This window comes from Polypterus senegalus, chromosome 17, assembly GCF_016835505.1.
Source record: "Polypterus senegalus isolate Bchr_013 chromosome 17, ASM1683550v1, whole genome shotgun sequence".
Classification (NCBI taxonomy): Eukaryota; Metazoa; Chordata; class Cladistia; order Polypteriformes; family Polypteridae; genus Polypterus; species Polypterus senegalus.
Window position 1 is genome coordinate 72,330,613 of NC_053170.1, and position 23,303 is coordinate 72,353,915.

The 23,303-nt window shown below is 38.2% G+C and overlaps 1 protein-coding gene across 6 annotated transcripts in view; it reads left to right on the top strand.

Moving 5' to 3' along the window:
* nfyc (nuclear transcription factor Y, gamma) overlaps positions 1-23,303 on the top strand; it is a 112,804-nt gene that overhangs the window by 5,747 nt on the left and 83,754 nt on the right. Inside the window, exon 1 of one of the 6 annotated variants that reach the window (XM_039739434.1) lies at positions 2,968-3,248. The exons of 3 other annotated variants lie outside the window; for them this stretch is intronic. The gene's annotated coding sequence lies outside the window, so the exon portion shown is untranslated. Of the gene's footprint in view, positions 1-2,967; positions 3,249-13,587; positions 13,685-23,303 lie in introns of those variants that run through there. 2 more of the 6 variants (XM_039739435.1, XM_039739436.1) reach the window with 2 other exon arrangements.

The following is a 23,303-nucleotide window of genomic DNA, read 5'->3' on the forward strand; positions in this document are numbered from 1 at the left end:
GTTTTACTTTAATTATAATTTTGTAAATACTTTAATCACTGTTTTGCACAGCAAGGATTGTGCTGTCATTGTGTTGGCATTTGATCAGGTTGGTACAGTCTGCTTATTTTTGTGGATGTACATGTGGAATTTAATGACTAACCCTTTCCAGTGCTGGGGTGTTGTAGTAGAGTCCTGGCATTTAAAAAAAAAAAAAAGATGTTAAATGGCTGTTAAAAGCTTCCTGTATAGATGTTGGGAACCTGCATTCTTTTTACTCTTGTAAGATATGGATGCTTAGGTTAACATTTTCCTTGTCTTTTAAATTAACACAGACAAATGAGGGTACTGCTTATGAAGAAATCTTTAAATTTCTCAGTAAAAGTGAAAACTTTTGTGTACAGTAATATAAAATGAATTAGTGTAAATGAATTACCAATCCTTATTACTTGCTCCGTTTGCCTAATTTGTGAGTTGAAGTGCTTTTATTATACATTTTGCAGTAAAGTCCATTTTCTAAATTGTACATAGTCATGATGAGCAATTCGGCATGAGATTGATTAATGATCATTCCTCTCCTAATGGATTGTATTGCTTTTATGATTTGCTGAAGTACAGTTCTGAAATTAAACTTAAGTTGCTGTCAATTTAATAACAAATTAACACCCTGCTGCTACATATGCAAGGACATTAAAACTAGTTAGTATTTTCTAGATTCCATCGTAAGTTAAAGAGTAAATGAATTACTGATGCATTGAATGTCTGCTTCAGATTAACCTCCTCCGAATAAATAAACCTACATGTGTAGAATAATGTACCATTTTTCTCCATTTACTATGGGCTTGCAGGTTATACAGCAGTGTATGGGTGGTGAAGTTGTTAGGTCAACTGCTTCACAAATGCATCAGCCTAGGTTCACATCCTATGCTTTGTTATAGTCCATGTGTCGTCTGGGTGGGATTTTCTCCTACAATGAAGAGGTTAACTGTTGCTTCTAAATTGACTCAATATACTGTGTGAAAGTGTGCATTAGCAGCTATATAGAGTTCCTGCTTTGTAGCCAGTCCTGCTAGAATCGGCTGTGGTCCCACTGCAACACTGAATTGAATCAAATGAGTTTAATAATTCTAAATGTATTTGTTTCAATGTGTTTAATGTATTATCTGTATTTTCTCTAGTATGTTAACTAATGTCTTTTTAATAGTGAGGTGTAGACTGTTTCCTTCTGTGAATGTAAAATTAAAAAGTGGTGAAGCATCACTTCTTAGATGTACATGGCAGGACTTTTATTACATCTTTATTTTTTTAAATTATTATCATTACTCTTGCAACATTCAAATGAATATAACATTTTATTAAGTAGTGACTTATATTCTCTTCAGGAGTGGTTACTGTTTTGTGCCCAATGTTGCTTGGATGGTCTGTGACACATAATGACATAGTACTACATTAAACAGATTTAGTAAATAGGTTGATGGATGAATTTACTACTGTGCTTAAATTTATAAAGTAATGTACATCATTAGTTTTTTGATTTTGAAAATATTGAATCAGGAGGTGTACAAGGCTGAGCATTGATGCTGAGGCAATGTGATCATGTAATTAAATAAACACTTAGCATAATGACATTGCCCTGTTCTCTTATTTTTCCATGCATGTGTTATGCTAAACAAGCTGTGGCTTTCTCAAAACAAGATTTTTAATTACGGTATTTGTAAGGATTACACCTATTATTGCTACAAATACTCTGAATAATAAATTGCATTGTTACTTAAATTTATAATCGCCTAGCATTTTCCTGAACTTCTTGCACCCAGTTCATGGTCACAGAGGCCTGAGGCCTGGAGCCTGTCATCAGTTACACAGCTGGAACCAGTACTGGAAATGGTCCCAGTCGATTACTGAGCACACACATTGATTTGACCCTATAGACTTGCAGGCAATTTGAACCTGCACACCATTGGAATGTAGAAGTATAAGCATAGTCCCAAGCTAGTAAAGGGAGGAACATGGAAGGACATGTTTTCCTGGAACTTGAGGATCACTTGTCTAATTTGTGACCTCTGCATAACTGTAAAGTCATGCAGAAAGCCTGGTCTGGCCTTAACAGGAATTAAAATAGCTTAACTCTCACTTTATAGTCCAGTTTCTGGCCGTTGCTTGTGATAATGTGAAAGCTACTTGATGATGTTAGAAATTACCAATTAATTAATCAATCAATCTATTTAGTGTGCATTCTGACAAAAGTACAAAGTAATTTAGTTATTTCATGTTTTTTTAACAACTACTTAGTTTTATGACTCTGAGGCTGTCCCTTACAGTAAAGATGCGGTTATTGCAAAATAAAATGCCGTTTTTAAATTTGTTTCATTGAAGCTGTGTCAGATATAGACTTAATATTTCTGACTTAACAAACCCAGTTCCTTAAAAAATGTGTTGCTTACTAATATCCCCAAATATAAAGGTACTTTCGCTTTAAATTATGTGGATAATTATATAAATAAAGGAGATAGACCATAGCTTGAGCCAATCACTTAATGCATATTTGCGTGCGTCAAAGCCGGTGTTGCCAATGCGCGTCATCGTGGGGCAGGACCAGAAAGACATTTAGTTTGACATTGTAAATCGGGGAAACATTAAATATGAAATTCCTCTAATGTTTCACTGAGCGTTTCGAATAAATATGTTGAGAGATACAATTTAAGTAGAGAGAAGCTTAATGCTTCCTACAGCAAGATCTTACTACTTTCTTTTCTTTGCCTTTTTCTCCCCTGACCCCTATCGTACAGCTCAAGGTAACTTAAAACAGGAAGTTAGCTTGTTGGTTTAAAAAAGGAGGGGGCGTGAGTGGGCGTAAGAGTTGATCTAGGACAAGCAAAGTAGCCACTGATAGAATTAGTCACACCCCCCTCCAAGTAAAACGGCCAATGCGCACTTCGGAGAGGCGGGGCATAATAACAAGTAGCATGCTAGATTGATTGTCTTTGAATGTTAAAGGGGTAGGAGCTGCAGCGCAGGGTCTGTAGTCTCAAGTGTTTTTTCTCTTTCGGAAACAGGGGTCATGTGAAAGACAAAGGCAAAAAACGACACGATGGCTTACAGTGTGTATCAATCCGAGGCGTACTTCGGCAGCTTCTTGAAACCTTGGCGTTAATGGCTTGAATTAGAGCGATGTTCCCATAGCTCTTTAATGCCTTTTGTTTCCTCCTCATCTCCATCTGTATTCAAGGGGACAGAATTAAAATGCAGCTGCCACTGGTAAGAAGCCGGTAAGTTTAAGTGAAGATTAGCACTAAAACTGAAGAGCGGTATCAAAGTATTTTGACTCTTTGAAGTTGAGTTAAATTTGACCCGGTGCAAGTTTTGTATGGGCCTGAGAGTAGGGGCCCACAAGCAAGTAGAGTGCCCTTCACTCACTGCTGCAATAGTTTTGGATTCCTCAAAGCATTACAGATCATATCTCTGATTCCGAACCTTTTGAGCGCTGTTTGAACTCTGTTGAGATATTGAGCTATTCGTTGCAGGTACGGTGTGTGCCTTTGTTTTGTTCTTTTAATAGTATTATTTTTGCAGCATCACCCTTGTCGAGTACATATTTTGTGCCTTACAGTAAACTTTTACATTTTGCACGAGTTAATGTCCTGAAAAAGGTTCTTTTTATTAAAGTAACAAAGTGCTGAATGTTAGATTTTAATCTGCTAAAGAAATTTGTTGATTGCTATATGCTTTGTTCCCTCCACAGCTGGTGCACTTTTCTTCTCGTAATAAATACATAGAATCCTAAGTTCTTGAGTGCAACTTTATTACAGCGTGTGTAACACTGTAATGTATCACATAAATATGCAAAGCAAAACGTACAGTAATGTTGCTGCCGGATTTCTAATGTTAAATATGTGATTTTGGTTTACAGATACGTTTTATTAAAATCCTGTGTTTTTTTTATAGCATTCATAGTGGTTCATAGCACTCTTAAGTTTCTAGTAATTACGTTGCGAGTACAGTGTCAACCTCCCATTGATGAGTGAGTGTAAATTTTTAGATCAAGCTTTTGATGTTATCCTTTCAGAAAGAACAGTTATAAAATATATAAATGTATATATAAAATGCTTAGCTTTAAGGGTGGTTTTATTCTTGACATCTTGAGGTTTGTGTTGTAAAAATAAAACGTAGGAAGGAATTTAAGTAAAAGAATCTTGCATGTAAATCGGAGTTATAGCAACAGAAAAGGACATTTTAAAAGCTGAAGCCGGTGCAGTTACCTTCAGTGAGTGAAAGTTATTGATCCCTCCTTATGATTAAAATTAATAAATAGCTGGAGCTACAGGTGTTAGACGCAGTGTTTTTCTATATTTGCAACGCGCAAATAAATGAAGGTCAGTGAAGTAGCTTTGGAGTAGAGGACATAGTTTTCATAGGAAACTCTCCTTTCGTCAATTTAAAATGGGTGAGGGAGAAATCTGATGAAGTCCAGTTGGCAAAAAGTCTTTTATTCTAAATATACAATTTTAAATTGTGTTAGATAATGAAGGAAATGTCTTTCTTATTTATTTCCCCAGAAAAGAACCTGTTAAGAGAAAAATGTCACAGTACTGTTTTACAGTGACACCTTGGCAAGGATAAGCTTCTTATATTACCACTATGAAATTATTGCAGTGGAGTTCAATCTAGTATCTTTAAAAGAATGTGGTTTGCTAGCTAAAATTGTGCATTCTAAAATTCTGTTTATTTTGTTGCCTAACATATAACATTCATATGCATGTTAAACTAAGTTATTCATTGAAAGTGTCTGTTTCATAGTTCTGTGAAATATTGTTTTCTGTGGTTGAACTACATATACATTTAAGCATATAGAACCTAGGAGATATGAACAAGGTCTCAATTTAATAATTATTTATATTCATTATTCATTCAGTTTTGCAGGAACAGGTAAGAGCACACTAGTAGTGCTGTGCTTGTATTGTCATGCTCTCTATGTAACTAAACCAAGAGAGATAGGATGTGAATGTTTTTTGGTCAATCTCTGATTATAGTTTACCAGGTTTCCTTTAATGATTGATGATAAAAATACCATGATAATTTGGTACACACGATAGTTTTGTTTCTTTTTTGAATGTTTGTACATTTATTCTTTGCAAATCTTACTGTAGGTTTGTGCTGTATTTTTTTTTTTTTTATAACCACACCCAGCAGTAAATACTTGCACATCTAGGAAAAAGATGCCATCACACCCAGTGTGGAATTATTGTTATTTTTAGTCCTTGGTGTACACTTCTTAGTTCTTTTCCTTTATTTGTTCTTCTGATTAACTCTAAGATTTAATGTCTGTAATAGTATTGTTGTATTATTTATAGATACAGTATTAAGATAATTTTAACAACACATTAAAAATAATTTAACATATTTTATTTTTCCCAGCAGAACCTTTATATTTTCCTTTAATTTTTGTTTATATTTACAGTAGTACGTGGAAGAAGTATTTTTTTCATAAAATGACATGTCCTGGCTTTCAGTGGAATATATATATATATATATATTCCTAAAACTTTTTGAGTATGTGTCTTTTATTTAAAAAATAAAAATAAAAAAAAATTGTAGACTATAACTCAAGAACAAATAGCCCGGTTATTTAGACATTTTGTGGATAGCTTGTAGTTGTTAGGTTTAAAATCTGGTGAGGTTTTTTTTTTTTGAGTAAATTTCCAACTATTCATATTTAAGTTTTTAAAGTTGAAATGTTTCAAAACTAATACCAATTAAAGTCAAACCACTTATCTCAAGTTCACAAAAATTACATTGTGCATTTAGGACTTTTACACAAAAAACACATTCTATATATATTGTGCAGAAATTGCATATGCATATAGCTAGATTAAACATTAAGTGGATAATTATTACAGTAATCTCTCCTCGATCGCAGGGTTTGCGTTCCAGAACCCCCCGCGAAAGGTGAAAATCCGCGAAGTAGAAACCATATGTTTATATGGTTATTTTTATATATTTTAAGCCCTTAGAAACTCTCCTACACTGTTTATAAATATTCTCCGCACAGTTATACAGTAAACCCTCATTTATAGTGGATAAATGAATTTCCACGAAGTAGTATTTTTTATTTATAAATCTAATATTTTCACAGTTTGAGCATAGAAAACCCGTTTACGACCTTCTAAATACGTTTTTTAACATTATTAGAGCCCTCTAGACATGAAAACACCCTTTAGTCAAAAGTTTAAACTGTGCTCCATGACAAGACAGAGATGACAGTTCTTTCTCACAATTAAGAGAATGCAAACATATCTTCCTCTTCAAAGGAGTGCCGTCAGGAGCAGAGAATGTCGCAGAGAGAGAGAAATGTAAACAATCAAAAATCAATAGGTCTGTTGGGCTTTTAAGTATATGAAGCACCCGCTTTCGATAAAGCGGCCGCAATGAAGGGGTCAATGTGAAGGTAGTCTTTCAGCATTTTTTACAGGAGCATCCATATCTTCTAAGCAAACGGCCCCTCTGCTCACACCCCCTCCGTCAGGAGCAGAGAATGTCAGAGAGAGTGAGGGAGAGACAGAGAAAAGCAAACAATCAAAAATCAATACGGGCTGTTAGAGGCTTGAAGTGTGCGAAGCACCACGCGGGAAGCATATCGTATATCGTTGAGGAGTTTTATTTAATACGTAATACGTCCTCTGATTGGGTAGCTTCTCAGCCATCTGCCAATAGCGTCCCTTGTGTGAAATCAACTGGGCAAACAAAATGAGGAAGCATGTACCATAAATTGAAAGACCTCTTGTCCTCAGAAATCCACGAACTAGCGCAAAATCCATGATATATATTTAGATATGCTTACATTTAAAATCCGCAATGGAGTGAAGCCACGAAAGTCGAAGCGCGATATAGCGAGGGATCACTGTATTCTATTATGCACTTATTTTGACAAGTGACTTAAATCATTTACTATTGTGATGGATAAATAGCTAGTTCGAGTCTAGAAAAAAGATGTAGTAAATGCTAAAACAGATTGGATATACTGCATTTACACTACAGCTAAAAATGACCCGATTCTGTTTTTTTTTTCCTTCAGTTGTTCTGATATGAATGTATGCATATATTTATCCTTATTGGTGCAAAAGTATAGAAAAGAAATTTTTTATTTTCATCACATACAACCTAAAAGGAGGCGGCACAGTGGTAGCACTGCTGCCTCGCAGTAAGGAGACCTGTGCCATGCGGTGGGCTGGCTCCCTGCCTGGGGATTTGTTCCTGCCTTGTGCCCTGTGTTGGCTGGGATTGGCTCCAGCAGACTGCCCCCCCGTGACCCTGTGTTGGTTGGATAATGACTGACTGACAACCTAAAAGGGCACCATGTACACCAGTAGCACATTGGCTGCTGCACTACTTAATAGTTTTCAATGTCAGATGTTTGCAAATGTTTCAGATCATGTTGGTAAGGAAGAGAATTATAAAATTAAAAAAACTCACAGATGCTGCTTTGAGTACAGTTATGGCTGCATTATTTGTCCAAAGAATTGTGGACATGAGAGAAGACCAAGCTGATGGGAGCATGGTGTAAAGCATGTTGATGTTAAAGTATTTCAGATTGTCCAAGTCAATGTAGCCCTTCAATGTTTCTTTTCATGGACTAACACATTTAGCACTTCAGTTATGATTTTTCTGTCCATCTTTTGGCTGCTCCCGTTAGGGGTTGCCACAGCGGATCATCCAAACTTCTTGTCCGCATATTGATTTGGCAAAATTTTACACCGGATGCCCGTCCTGACGTAACCCTCCCCATTTATCCAGGCTTGGGAACGGCACAAAGTAACACACTGGTTTGTGCATCCCCTATTTTAAAAAAAAGTTTTCCATTGTGTCTGCATTATTCAGCCTTGACCACTCATCACCACACCCCACCCAATCATTACTCCTACTGTGCACATTCTGTCTCTGTAGCACTCCGTGACACTCTCGGTGCTAACTTGTCCTTCAGTGCAGTCAATTATAATGGCAAGGCAGAAAAGTAAAACCTCTAATCAGGAACGTCGAATTATAGTGTACGATAGAAAAACCATAAGTGCTGATAATGAATGTCAAAAAAAAAGAAAATTAGCAAAAAATAGCTGCATATAACGAAGAATCATGCAATAAATAAGAGAAAAATATCCTGAACAATATGCGAAGAGAAATGCAAAAAAGAAATGTTGATAAAATGTAAGTTAGAGGATAAAGTAGTTAATAATATTGTTTTTGATGAGGCATTAATGGAATTCAGTTTTTTTACTTACTTTTTATTATGTTTTATTACATTTTACTTTTTTAGTTCTGCTTTTTAACTTTTACTTTTTACTACATTTTATTTTTCGTTGGTATTTAAAATAGACAGTTGTAGTGAAATACTCAAGTAACTGATTTTCTTTCTATAATAACTAATGAACAAACCCCTACCCCCATGCTCTTCTATATACCATCTCTTTAAATGCTGTTGCTTTCTCTAACGGAGGAGTGCCCCAATACCCTTCGAGCTGTGAGATAGCGGGCACCCAACACTGCCTTTGGGGGTTGATGAGTGAAGCGAGCAGGGGACTGAGCCCCCTATTATATTTTAATTTAATTATACTCTGTTCTTGTCTATAACTAAAATGTTCTGCAATAAAAAGCTGTTTTTTGCTTACTTAACCAACAGTAAGCTCCATTTCTGTTAAATAAAAGTTATTTAACTGGTAACTTTAGTTTTTGACAGGGCCATTCCCAAAATCAGGCCCACCTAAATTTGGTTCATTACTTTTACTGATTGTCTGCAATGTCTATCAAACCTGTCAGTTGTCTTCCAAATTTGTAAATGCTTCATTTGTAAACTACACTTTTTTATGTACCCCTGCCAGAAACAAATTCTATACTTGGGTGGTTAACTGTTAATTAGACTATTGAATTATAAGATACAAATATTTACCTGAAATCTCTTGTCTGCAGTTAGTGGAGCTGCAGTTGGACAGAAAAATTGAATATGAAAATATTGTGCATTATACAGGATGTTAAAATAGGTAATATGAAAGGAACACGAATCTTCTACTTTATTGCATATGTATAGGGTTTAGCTAAAAAAAAATACTCACTCCAAGAATAGATTGTATATATTATTAAATTACAGGGAAAATCTCACAATAGGTTCAGCAGTGTTTGAATTCAGAATTAGTAAGTTTTGCTTTATGAATGTTTTATTTATAACTTAAAAAACCATTGGTAACTGTTTTCTTGGTCCTGTCTTTTTTTTATTTTTCGGCTGCTCCCATTAGGAATTGCCACAGCAGATCATCTTTTTCCACATGTTCCTGTCCACTGTATCTTGCTCTGTTACACCCATCACCTGCAGGTCCTCTCTCACCACATCCATAAACCTTCTCTTCCTCTATTCCTCTTTACTGGCAGCTCTATGCTTAGCATCCTTTTCCAATATACCCAGCATTTCTCCTCTGCGCATGTCCAAAATAACGCACTCTCGCCTCTCTGACTTTGTCTCCAAACTGTCCAACGTGAACTGACCCTCTAATGTACTCATTTCTAAATCTGTCTATCCTCATCACACCCAATGCAAATCTTAACACCTGTAACTCTGCCACCTTCAGCTCTGTCTCCTGTTTTTTGGTCAGTGCCACTGTCTCCAACCCATATAACACAACTGGTCTCACTACCTTCCTGTATTCCTTACCTTTCACTCTTGCTGATACCCATCCTTTACAAATCACTCCTGACACTCTCCTCTATCCATTTCACCCTGCCAGCACTCTTTCACCTCTCTTCCATAATCCTCATTACTCTGTACTGTTGATGTCAAGTATTTAAACTCCTCCACCTTCGCCAACTCCCTACATCCTCACCATTCCACTGACCTCCCTCTAATTTGCAAACAGTATTCTGTCTTTTTCCTAGTGACCCACATTCCACTACTCCAGAGAATATCTCCACCTTTCCAGGGTCTCCTCATCCTGCTCCCTACTCTCGCTACAGATCACAATATCATCAGCAAAGCATAGTCGACAGGGACGTTGTTAATCCGGGCCTCGACCGATCTGGTATGGAAATCTATGTTGCCTGCATATTGATCTGGCAAAATTTTACACCAGATACCCTTCCTAACTTAAAACTCCCTATTTATCCGGGATTGGGACTGGCATGAAGAAACACACTGGTTTGTGCATCCCCTGTGGCTGGATTTTCTTGATTCTGTCTCTGAATGTAAAATGTCAGCATTTCACTGGGTACTTGTAAGCATATTAGCATGATATTATTTTAAACTGGCAAAGCTTGTTCCTGAGACGTGTAGGTTTAGTGATGGAGCGGATGTCACTATACCTCTGCAAGTTTGGCTATTGCTGGAGATCATGACACTTTTTTTACTTCCACCATTTCTGTTAATATTCAACATTTCAAAGAGTTGGTTGCATATGTGACTCAAGTTGGATCCTCCATGTTAACAATGATAAACCTGACGCAAATGCATCCAGAGACCCACATTGTTGCCCTTTCATCCTGTAAAAATGATTGGAAAAGAATCGCACAGGCAAAGCAGGCCCATCAGTCTCATTAAGTAAGTGATACATCAGTAGGTCATCTTATTATTGATATTTATTAATTGTATGTATAAGGATCTGTTTATTTATTTGGAGTGGTATTTCTCCATGCCAGCAACCTATGTAAGAATACCTGTGTTCGTTCATTTTTAATTCTTTATCAATAGCAGTTGACTTATTTATGTTATTTCAAAAGAAAATGTTGCTTTGTAAGATTAGAATCCATGCCCTTTTATGGTATTTTAAGTCTAAAGTAATTTTTAGCAGATTTTGTTTGGATTACCAATTGGTTTAAAACTTTCGTTTGTCACAGCTGAAGATTCCTTACATTTTAAAAGCTTGGTCCGCATTGCTGGCAGTAAGTCGAACCCATTTCCAGTGAGAGTTGGATTCCGCCAGGGCTGCCCTTTGTAATCGATTCTGTTCATAACTTTTATGGACAGATTTCTAGGCGCGGCCAGGGCGTTGAGGGAGTCAGGTTTGGTGGACTCGGGATTGAGTCACTGCTTTTTGCAGATGATGTTGTCCTGTTTGCTTCATCAGGCCGTGATCTTCAGCTCTCTCTGGATCGGTTCGCAGCTGAGTGTGAAGCGACTGGAATGGGAATCGGCACTTCCAAATTCAAGACCATGGTCCTCAGTTGAGAAAGGGTGGAATGCCCTCTCAGGGTTGGGAGTGAGATCCTGCCCCAAGTGGAGGAGTTCAAGTATCTTGGGATTTTGTTCACGAGTGAGGGAAGAATGGAGTGTGAGATCGACAGGCGTATGGGTCTGCATCAGTCTGTCGTGGTGAAAAAAGAGCTGAGCCGCAAGGCAAAGCTCTCAATTTACCGTTCAATCGATGTTCCTACCCTCGCCTATGGTCATGAGCTATGGGAAGTGACCGAAAGAATGAGATCGCGAATACAAGCAGCTGAAATGAGTTTCCTCCGCAGGGTGTGTGGGCTTTCCTTTAAAGATAGGGTGAGAAGCTCAGTCATCTGGGAGGGACTCGGAGTAGAGCCGCTGCTCCTCTGCATCATGAGGAGTCAGATGAGGTGGCACTGGCATCTGATCAGGATGCCTCCTGGACGCCTCCCTGGTGAGGTGTTCCAGGCACGTCTAACCGGGAGGAGACCCCAAGGAGGATCCAGGAGACACTGGAGGGACTATGTCTCTCGGCTGGCCTGGGAATGCCTTGGGATTCTCCTGGAAGAGCTAGAAGAAGTGGCCGGGGAGCGGGAAGTCTGGGCATCTCTGCTCAAGCTGCTGTCCCCACGACCCGATCTCGGATAAGCGGAAGAGGATGGATGGATGGATAGATGAAACTTGTATGAATTATATAAATGAGTTAATTGAAAATGGAAGAGAGCTGGGTCATTGGCTGACAAATGAAAAATTATACAATCATACATAACTCTGACCAAAAAAAAAAAGTCTTGTAACACTTTCCCTTATCACCAGTTGCGTCTCCAGTACAGACAACTTTACAACTTGAACTCATCTGCTTTCCACTGTTCTCTAGTTATAACTGACTGGCCAGTAACCTACTATACAGCCTAATTCAAATACATAAAATCATACATGCTGCATGTTTATACAGTAAGTCCCCTACATATGAACTTTCAAAGATGTGAACATGCATGTCCAATAAATGTAAAAATTATATAAATACAGGGGTCCTTAGGTTACAATGTCTCAACATACAACGTTTCGAGTTTACAACGCTCACTCCCTTAAAAACTTAAACATTGAGACGTGAGAAGAAGTAAAGGTAAGGAATTTTTTTTTTTTTTTTCTCACTCATTTTTTCTGTTAATACAGTACAGTATATTTATGTGCTTTTTCTGTGGCTTAGTTGTGTTTTTATGTTCGAGATTATGATTTTGCAAATGTGTTAGGATAGGTAAGTGACTTAGGCTATTGTGTGTTTCGGGTTACATCACTGTTGTAGGAACGGAACTGCATCGTAACCCGAGGACCCTCTGTAAGTGCAAAATTAAAAATTGTAAAAACTTCAAATTTCACGGCAGCTCGTAAGTTAGTTTGCGTGTCTAGAACTAGGCAGAGCACATATTCCACGCTATTATTGTTTACATTCTCCGTCATGTGCATTCATCCTGTACAAATGGTTGTGCCTTTAGCTTTATCTCTGTTTACGTTGAGTTAACACTCTTTATTTCAAGCCCAAGATGTCCAGAATTACACGTATTCAACAACAACATTGAGACACAGTCGAAACTCATTAAGGATAAGTTCAGCTTAACTAAGAAAACCACTTTAATATGCCATAAAAACCAAGTAGTATGGTTGAGTGCAGGCGCAATAAGGACCATTGGTTGAATCTCGTGAATGGCTTGTTTTCTTCGACTTGTCCTAATTGACTCTAATGTATGAGCATCCCATCGTGATTACTGCGTGCTCAGCGAGGGCTTGTATCTTGATACACTCAAACAGGAGTTAACACAGGAAGGACTTTTTGCATTGTGCCCTCCGGCTCCCTAACCTGTTGTCAATGGTGGGGAAGCAAAAATTTCAATCCCCGGTTTTTTGATGGATCTTGACATTTTAGGGTCCCCTGATACTGAAAACTTTGATATTTCGATGATGGGTGTGTGTATGCCTGTGTCTGTGTCTTGCAGTTTCTTGAGGACAGTCTACAGCTAAAACAGCTGAGTGGAAAAATACCAAACTTGAAAATTAAGCCTGTTATGAGATGACAATGTGCTGATTTAGTTTTTGTGCCAAATCATGCAAGAGAAACAGGCAATCTGGAGGGATCCTCAAATACTGCAATTAAATACAATTTATTATTGTCAGTTGCTATTATGACCCATTTTTGATCAGAAAGATCAAGTCAAGAGTGGTAAAAAATTACTGTAATGTTCTAGAATAGTTTGGGTAACTCGCCTACAAAGCCTACTGATTTTTTTTTTTTTTTGTCCTCCATTCAAAACTTCATGAATCTTCACAGCGAATGCTTGCCAGGCATCAATATAAATGGACAGTAGGTATTGAGGGATGATGCCATCTGATTGCTCAGTTTAGTGTGGGGTCTGCAAGTGGATTTGAAGACAATCAAGTAGGCTTGTTCGCTATTGGTATGCGAGTCTACTGTACTGAGACCAGAGGATGGAGACCTTGTAAGGATTTGATTTCTGTGCCTTTTAGGTAAGCATTTACTCCGTGTTGGGCTGTCAGAACAACCTTTTCTTTTTTTTGTTGATTCTTTTCACTTTAAGTTCTTTGTATTTTGAAAATATTTAAGTTTCAATATATACTACTTTTTCTAAATGAAATACAGTTTCGGTGTAGCTTTATGGAATGAAGTGAATCAGCATTAGATTGCTATAGTGACTGGATAATATTTGCTAAGTATAGCTAAAATTGTTTGGATTAATTGAGCAGCTCCAGAAAGATGCTACAAGAGCGATTTCCATTTCTTAGAATTTCACGAGCATGCATTCCTCATTACTCATCTAAACATGGCTAAACAGAAAAATTATTGGATGTTAGGCTCTGTTTTAAAATTGCATGAACATTATAAAGGGAGGTACGTTATTATACATCAGACACACAGTTTCTCTTCTGTCTTTTAAGCCTCCTGTTTCCTTTGTGTATGCACAATAATCTTCCAGACATTTTATGCACAAATTGTTTTTTTTTCCTGAGGTATTGTTTCTTTGTGTTATTCAGGATAGAAAAGTGAGGTACAATTGCATTTCTGTAGTTATGAGATTCAGTGTTAGTTTTGACAGATGATGTGGTTCTGGCTATTCAGTAGTCATATTAAAAGAGTGTGTAAACTGATCCGAGTCCTGATAGTTTTTTTTAATAAGCTCACCAGACTTATCTGCTTAATTCTTCTTTTAAAAAAAAAAAAAAATTAAAATATCAAGTCTAGTTTTGAAAGTTCCTAACGTCCTACTGTCTTCCATGCTACTTGATAGCTTATTCCAAGTGTCTATGGTTCTCTGTCTAAAGAAAAACTTCCTAATGTTTGTGTGAAATTTACACTTAAGTTTCCAACTGTGTCCCTGTGTTCTTGATGAACTCATTTTAAAAGCAAGTCTCAATCCACTGCACTAATTCCCTTCATAATTTTAAATACTTCGATCATGTCACCTCTTAAATCTTCTTTTGTTGAAACTGTAAAGGCTCAGCTCTTTTAATCTTTCCTCATAACTCATCCCCTATAGCCCTGGAATAAGCCTAGTCTTTCTTTCCTGGACCTTTTCTAGGGCTGCTATGTCTTTGTTGTAGCCTGGAGACCAGAACGGTCCTCAGTACTCATTATAAAGCTTGAGAATGACCTCATTGGACTTCTCCTCAACATATTGTGCTATATAACCGAACCTTCTTTTAGCCTTCTTAATGGCTTCTGAACACTGTCTGGAAGATGATAGCACAGAGTCCTCTGTGAGTCCTGAATCATCCTCATAAGGTGTACTGCCGATTTTAAGACTCTTATTGTGTATTTAAACCTAACATTTTTACTTCCTATGTGTAATCCCTTATATTTACTGACATTAAATTGAATCTGTCAGAAATCTGCCCAAGCCTGTATGCTCTCCAAGTCGTTCTGTAAATTTGAAATCTGTTAAATCCTATCTGCTAATTCACCTTTCTTAGTATCATCTGCTAGCATAACAGGCTTGTTACTTATTTTCCTATCCAAGTCATTTATATGTATAAAAATAGCAACGGCCCTAGCACTGACCCCTGTGGAACGCCACTCTTCATATCAGCCAATTCTGATAAGGTTCCGTAACACTCTGCTTCCTGTGTCTGAGCCAATTCTGCACCCATCTACAAACATCACCTTGGACTCCCACTTTTAGTTTGATGCCCAACCTCATGTGGCACCTTAATAAATTCTTTCTAAAAGTCAAGATAAATAATATACTCCACTTTCAACATGTATGCTTTTGTTGCTTCTTCTTAGAATTCCAGCATGTTAGTAAAACATGACCTCCTGTCTTCTGAACACATGCTGACTATTCAGAAAAACTCCTGTACTTGCCATTAAGGAATCCATTCCCTAAACCGAAACTGTTGTAATTGAAACTGCTGTAATTCCCGGGAACGGCCAAGCTTGCATATATAGCGTGTAAAAATTGATCAAGAAATAACAGAGTTACAGTTGAAAATAAGTGGTATGGTTTTTTGGCCCCCGGTGTAGGGTGTTGCAGATTAATTCACTCAACAAAAGACCAGCAGCAGTCAGTCCCCTGGCTCTGACTAAGACTGAGCACAGTGGACTGGGAAGAGCCTGCACTCTGCAGCTCACGAATGCCGGGACGGGGCAGACTTCATTGACGTTGAAAATTGCAATGTGTCAGTCTCTTGCATCCACATTATCTTGCCAAGAAATTTGCCATCACAGAATGATGACAAGAAACCGGATGCATCAGTAAAATTTGAAATGGCGGTATCTCGGAGCAAGGGAAAGCGCGGGCGTTGTTTAGAACAAGTGTATTAGTATCTGTGCTGAGTCTAAGTGTATTAGACTGTGCCGCCTACTTCAGTGGAGGCAGAGCATGCTTTCTCGGCAGCGGCGCACTCTACACAAAGGTGCACTCTCACCTGAACGACTGCACGCTGGACACGTTGTGCTTTCTACACTCTTATTACCGCAACTAACTAGATTAGGGGTGCCCACACTTTTTCGGCTTGCAAGCTACTTTTAAAATGACCGGGTTGAAATGATCTACCTACTGTACATAAAAATGATTTTATATATATATATACACTCACCTAAAGGATTATTAGGAACAGCTGTTCAATTTCTCATTAATGCAATTATCTAATCGACCAATCACATGGCAGTTGCTTCAATGCATTTAGGGGTGTGGTCCTGGTCAAGACAATCTTCTGAACTCCAAACTGAATGTCAGAATGGGAAAGAAAGGTGATTTAAGCAATTTTGAGCGTGGCATGGTTGTTGGTGCCAGACGGGCTGGTCTGAGTATTTCACAATCTGCTCAGTTACTAGGATTTTCACGCACAACCATTTCTAGGGTTTACAAAGAATGGTGTGAAAAGGGAAAAACATCCAGTATGCGGCAGTCCTGTGGGCAAAAATGCCTTGTTGATGCTAGAAGTCAGAGGAGAATGGGCCGACTGATTCAAGCTAATAGAAGAGCAACTTTAACTGAAATAACCACTCGTTACAACTGAGTAATGCAGCAAAGCATTTGTGAAGCCACAACACGCACAACCTTGAGGCGGATGGGCTACAACAGCAGAAGACCCCACCGGGTACCACTCATCTCCACTACAAATAGGAAAAAGAGGCTACAATTTGCATGAGCTCACCAAAATTGGACAGTTGAAGACTGGAAAAATGTTACCTGGTCTGATGAGTCTCGATTTCTGTTGAGACATTCAAATGGTAGAGTCAGAATTTGGAGTAAACGGAACGAGAACATGGATCCATCATGCCTTGTTACCACTGTGCAGGCTGGTGGTGGTGGTGTAATGGTGTGGGGGATGTTTTCTTGGCACACTTTAGGCCCCTTAGTGCCAATTGGGCATGATTTAAATGCCACGGGCTACCTGAGCATTGTTTCTGACCATGTCCATCCCTTCATGACCACCATGTACCCATCCTCTGATGGCTACTTCTAGCAGGATAATACACCATGTCACAAAGTTCGAATCATTTCAAATTGGTTTCTTGAACTTGACAATGAGTTCACTGTACTAAAATGGCCCCCACAGTCACCAGATCTCAACCCAATAGAGCATCTTTGGGATGTGGTGGTACGGGAGCTTCGTGCCCTGGATGTGCATTCCACAAATCTCCATCAACTGCAAGATGCTATCCTATCAATACGGGCCAACATTTCTAAAGAATGCTTTCAGCACCTTGTTGAATCAATGCCACGTAGAATTAAGGCAGTTCTGAAGGCGAAAGGGGGTCAAACACCGTATTAGTATGGTGTTCCTAATAATCCTTTAGGTGAGTGTGATATGATGTTTTTAAATGATGGTTTATTATTTAGGGTAAAAAAAAAAAAAATCCAAACCTACATGGCCCTGTGTGAAAAAGTAATTGCCCCCTTGTTAAAAAATAACCTAACTGTGGTGTATCACACCTGAGTTCAATTTCTGTAGCCACCCCCAGGCCTGATTACTGCCACACCTGTTTCAATCAGGAAATCACTTAAATAGGAGCTGCCTGACACAGAAAAGTAGACCAAAAGCACCTCAAAAGCTAGACATCATGCCAAGATCCAAAGAAATTCAGGAACAAATGAGAACAGAAGTAATTGAGATCTATCAGTCTGGTAAAGGTTATAAAGCCATTTCTAAAGCTTTGGGACTCCAGCGAACCACAGTGAGAGCCATTATCCACAAATGGCAAAAACATGGAACAGTGGTGAACCTTCCCAGGAGTGGCCGGCCGACCAAAATTACCCCAAGAGCGCAGAGACGACTCATCCGAGAGGTCACAAAAGACCCCAGGACAATGTCTAAAGAACTGCAGGCCTCACTTGCCTCAATTAAGGTCAGTGTTTACGACTCCACCATAAGAAAGAGACTGGGCAAAAACGGCCTGCATGGCAGATTTCCAAGACGCAAACCACTGTTAAGCAAAAGAACATTAGGGCTCGTCTCAGTTTTGCTAAGAAACATCTCAATGATTGCCAAGACTTTTGGGAAAATACCTTGTGGACTGATGAGACAAAAGTTGAACTTTTTGAAAGGCAAATGTCCCGTTACATCTGTCGTAAAAGGAGCACAGCATTTCAGAAAAAGAACACCATACCAACAGTAAAATATGGTGGTGGTAGTGTGATGGTCTGGGGTTGTTTTGCTGCTTCAGAACCTGGAAGGCTTGCTGTGATAGATGGAACCATGAATTCTGCTGTCTACCAAAAAATCCTGAAGTAGAATGTCCGGCCATCTGTTCGTCAACTCGAGCTCAAGCGATCTTGGGTGCTGCAACAGGACAATGACCCAAAACACACCAGCAAATCCACCTCTGAATGGCTGAAGAAAAACAAAATGAAGACTTTGGAGTGGCCTAGTCAAAGTCCTGACCTGAATCCAATTGAGATGCTATGGCATGACCTTTAAAAAGGCGGTTCATGCTAGAAAACCCTCAAATAAAGCTGAATTACAACAATTCTGCAAAGATGAGTGGGCCAAAATTCCTCCAGAGCGCTGTAAAAGACTCATTGCAAGTTATCGCAAACGCTTGATTGCAGTTATTGCTGCTAAGGGTGGCCCAACCAGTTATTAGGTTCAGGGGGCAATTACTTTTTCACACAGGGCCATGTAGGTTTGGATTTTTTTTCTCCCTAAATAAAAAAAACCATCATTTTAAACACTGCATTTTGTGTTTACTTGTGTTATATTTGACTAATGGTTAAATGTGTTTGATGATCAGAAACATTTTGTGTGACAAACATGCAAAAGAATAAGAAATCGGGAAGGGGGCAAATAGTTTTTCACACCACTGTATATATATACACAGTATACTTTATACATAAAATATGTTCTTGTACCTTGCATAACTGAATAACCCTTATGGCACAATAACCGTTCAATACATTTATGGTCACTACAGTATTTAGATTAAATAATCTTCATGTGGGAAAAGGCTGACTCACATGAATAAGTAGAGCCTAATAATGCAGTCAAGGAGGTAGCACATTTCCTCATGTTTGGGTACTTTTCCTCTGTGAGTAAGTTTCAAAATATACTTCAGCTGAATGTCATCCTGTAGTGTTAAAATCTCCTCCTCCACTGTAGACGAGTTTTAGGTGAAGCAGTGTTGCAATTTCTGATGCAGTTGAATCACCCTTAACATCTTCCCTAAATGGATAGCACTTAAATATAGCGATTGGCTGAAGTAAAGCTGAGTCTTGAAACATGTGTCAAAGTCTGACAGACAATTTTCAATCTGCTCTGTGGAGCATATGCTCTCAAGTTGTGCACACGCCTTCCATTGTGTCTCCAGCTCTGATGCGAGGTTTTGGATGTTTCCCAAATCAAGGTGCTAAAAAATGACGACTGTCCGATTTTTAACTGCGATTTTAGTTCCCTCTCCTTTCTCTTTCTCGGATCACTTTTCAGAAGGAAGTCCGTTTCATAGTTTTTATGAACAGTTCGAAAGTGCCTTTCCACATTTTCCTTCTTTGGAGTAGCAATGATAGATTGACAGATGCACTTCAATTGTAAATTTGTGAGAAAAAATATCCTCTTCCAATTCCATATCCAGCCCATGCCCTCCCCAAACATTTTTTTTTTTTTAAATCCCTTCTTTAGTCGCTCTAAACTGGAAGGCTAACTAGATCGCAGCTGGCGTTTTGCAGTAGCTTGCGTGTTTGATCATGCTTGCGGGATGACTAGTGTGTTAGAAGAAAAGAAATCTTAGACTGGCCGCCCTGTCAATCAAGTGGCAAATGCCATAGGGAGGATATATAATAGACTAATGTTTTGAGTGCAACGCAATCTTCATGCACTACCTTTGCGATCTACCGGTTGATCGCGATCGACGCATTGGGCACCCCTGAACTAGATACATTTACTTATATGACAGCATGGACTGCTTGTAGATAAGGTTAGTCTTTTATTGGTGTCAACATATTGCAGTAGTTTTATTAAAAATAAGTGTTGGTCGTTCTAAAATCATTCACATGTGAAATGCCCATGCACTGTTGTCATCCCCGGGAGCCCGGGATTCCCGAATTACCGGGAATGGATTCCCTATTTGCCATGTGCTGCTCAATCTTACCTTTTGTAATTCCTTCCATTGATTTTCCTGTGATGCACATTAAGCTTACTGGCCTATAGTTGCTTGGATCTGTTCTGTCGCCTTTTTTTTTTTTTTTTTATAATGGGATAATATTTGTAATTTTCCAGTCCTTCTAACTCTCCCCAGTGCACAGTGACTTCATAATAATATGTGTCAAGGGTTTATATATGTATTCGCTAGTCTGCTTCAGAACTTGAGGGTAAATATTGCCTGGTCCTGGTGATTTTGTTTGATTTTAGCCTATTTAATCTGAGAAGTACTTCTCCCTGTACAATTTCTAAATCACTCGGAACCTCCTTAGTAGTTCCATTTACTGCTGGGAGGTTATCCACTTCTTCACTTGTGAACACCTCAGAAAAAGTTTAGACCATCCACTGTTTCACTGTCTGTATCTTTTAACTTCCTCTTTACTATTCCTGATGTACTTCACCTACTCCTTGACCTTTTTTTTTTTTATATATAACTAGGGTAATTTTTCGCCTTATCTGCTATATTCCTTTCCAGCTTTCTTACTGCCTCCCTAATATCCTTCTTAATCCTTCACATACCCTACGATTCACTTGGGAATTATTAGTCTTATACTTCTTATACAGCTGTTTTATCCTTTGCAGCTTCTTTAACTCTTTATTAACCCACTGCAGAGTGTTGTTGTTTTTTTGTTTTTTTTTAATTTCCTATTAATTCCAAATTTAGGTATGTACTTGTCCTGCATTACATTAAAAACGTTTTTAAAACTGTTTCACTGCTCCTCGACTCTCTCCACACTTAAAAGCTTATCCCAATCTTTCCTTCTTAGACTTTCTCAAAATTTGCCCTACCAAAGTTACACTTAACAATTTTAGTCTTTGCATTCGCACTCTTACAAAAAACTGAGAATTTTATTATAATATGATCACTTGTCCCTAGACGTTCAGTTACCTCTGTACCCTTAATTCTATCCTGATTATTACAAAGTTCTAAATCCAGACAGTTTCTAATCCAGCACTTTTGTGACAGACATTACTTTTAAACCAATAATAATACCAAAGTGTCTTCACACATCCAACTCATCAAATTGTTTATCACTTTTGAGTTCTTTTCCAATGCTTTCACAACACAAAAGCATTGAAGTATGTTAAAATAAAGATGTTGTGAGTTCCTGGCTAAATATTTGAGTTACTTTTTTTGTTATAGAGGGATGAAGTTAAAAGATGTTCTTTTTTTGCCACTGTCCGGTATGCACCATTTGAAGCCATGTGTGGCTTCTAGTATTGATTAAAAGTTGGCTACTGTGGTTTCAGAATGAAGAATGAAAAACGTGTTCAAAAATAACAGTATGCTATTTTTGCATTGTATTGTTTTTGACTAAATCCAGACTAAATTTTTTAAAATGTTTGATTATCCCCAGAATTTCAGAAATATCATATCAGTGGCCTCATGTATAAGGCCATGCGTAGAATTCACACTAAAACATGGTGTAGGGACAAAAGCAGAAATGTGCATATACACAAAGTCCAGAAGCATGAAACTGTCCGTACGCCAAGTTTCATGCAGTTTCCTATTACAAATCCCAATGAACATGAAAGTTAACGCACATGCATGCATCGACTGCACCACCCTGACTCCTCCCAGAATTTCACATATTTTAATATGAAAACCAATATAAATGTCACCTTCTGTTCAGTGTTTTGTTAAAATACAATGGCAAAAATCACGTGGAAATTCATCCCTGGTTGATGTGATTTGACCAGCGCCATTGCAAAAGCAATTTGCATGCAGCTGACTACTCCAGTTACATTTAGAAATATGGATGTTGCTGTGAATTGTGCTTAGATGTTTTGCAGTTCAACCACAGTGTAAGGAATTCTTCTATATCTGGATGACTAATGGGTAATGCCATCCTATACAGATGGCATGGCACAAATCTAAGATGTTTGTGAAATACTCAATCTGTCAGCAAATTCACATTGAAATGCTCCTGTGGTTTAAAAACCAAGAGTGGATAGAACTTCCAAAGGAGCAGGGAGAGTGCAATTCCTCAAAGTCTGCCTTCAAAAATCTGTCACCAGTTCAGCACACAGCTTCCAGAGGATAGCTCTAGGAAATCAAAATCGACTTAGAAGCCAACTGTCATCATCTCTAAATACGCGCTTTTTCTAATTCTTCCATTTCTGATGTCTTCTAACAATGCTATGGTAGTTGGAATAGTTTGGCCATTCCATGCACCATTATATTGTTACAGAATGCAATTAATTTTGGTGTATTTTATAAATACCGCATCATCGATGTGAATATGAAACAGAAAGGTAAATGATACAGAAACTGTACTGCTCTGGCGCTGGGTGCCTCCAATTTGCAAAACTGAACAGAAACTTGCATACGCAAGGTTGGGGGCTACCGTGAAAATGTGAGTGGCTTTATGCAAAGTTTAGTTTTTATACATATCAAAGTGTGCAAGGTAACAGGCATTTTTGTGCGTATGCACCGTTTGTACATGAGGCCCTAGGTAACCACATTTTTTGTGTATCCAACCAAGTACATCATTGTATCTCAATTGAATTCTTTTAACTGCTTTATGTGCAGAGCTTTTTGTAATGTGTTCCTCTTTCCTCTAGGCTCCACTCAGTTTTCCCAGCTTCTACTTAAAAATTCTCCTTTCAGTCGAGTTTTAGTTGAATTTCATTTAGAGACTTTTTTTATACTTGGAAAAAATGTTGCTCTCTGAAATTTTCAGTTTTTTTGTGTAATGTAGCTGGCAGCTCGTGCAGTAGAATCAGTCGCAGGTAAGCTTCTTGCTTAGTAGCTGGCCATTTAACTGCTTATACTTTCCAGTATCCTAAGGTCTGTCATTTCAAATAGTGTAGCTACTGGAAGGGGGAGAGGGAGCTGTCTTAGCTATCCTTCGGCAAAAACTGTCTTGCAGTATCATTATTAAAAAGAGACATACATATACCCATGGTTTATTTTCATGTTTTGTCACACCTTCAAATTTGTGGTTTCAGTTATTCATGTGTTGAACCTGAACAAGTAAATGAGAATATT